Raw genomic sequence first — 591 nt, forward strand, 5'->3', positions numbered from 1 at the left:
ATTAGAGAAGATCAAAGAATCATGAGAGAGGAGCAACAAAGGCAAGGAATAGACATTGAGGAGCTCAAGCACTCCATAAGATCTTCAAGTGGAAGAACAAGCCGCCATCACTAAGGTGGATCCGTTCTTTAATCTCCTTGTTCCTTATTTTCCTGTTTTTCGAAAATTATGCTTATGTTTACCTATGTTTGTGTCTCATGATCATCAGTGTCTTAGTGTCTATGCCTTAAAGTTATGAATGTCCTATGAATCCATCACCTTTCTTGAATGAAAAAATGTTCTTAATTGAAAAAGAAAAGAATTGCATGAATTTTGAATTTTATAACAGTTTAATTATTTTGATGTGGTGGCAATACTTTTGTTTTCTGAATGTATGCTTAAACAGTGCATATGTATCTTGAATTTGTGGTTCATGAATGTTGGCTCTTGAAAGAATGATGAAAAAGGAGACATGTTACTGAGGATCTGAAAAATCATAAAAATGATTCTTGAAGCAAGAAAAAGTAGTGAATACAAAAAAAAAGAAAAAAAGAAAAAAAAGAAGAAAAAGAAAAAAAATAAAGTCATGATCCAAGGCAAAAAGAGTGTGCT

The sequence above is a fragment of the Arachis duranensis genome, chromosome 9 (assembly GCF_000817695.3).
Source record: "Arachis duranensis cultivar V14167 chromosome 9, aradu.V14167.gnm2.J7QH, whole genome shotgun sequence".
Classification (NCBI taxonomy): domain Eukaryota; kingdom Viridiplantae; phylum Streptophyta; class Magnoliopsida; order Fabales; family Fabaceae; genus Arachis; species Arachis duranensis.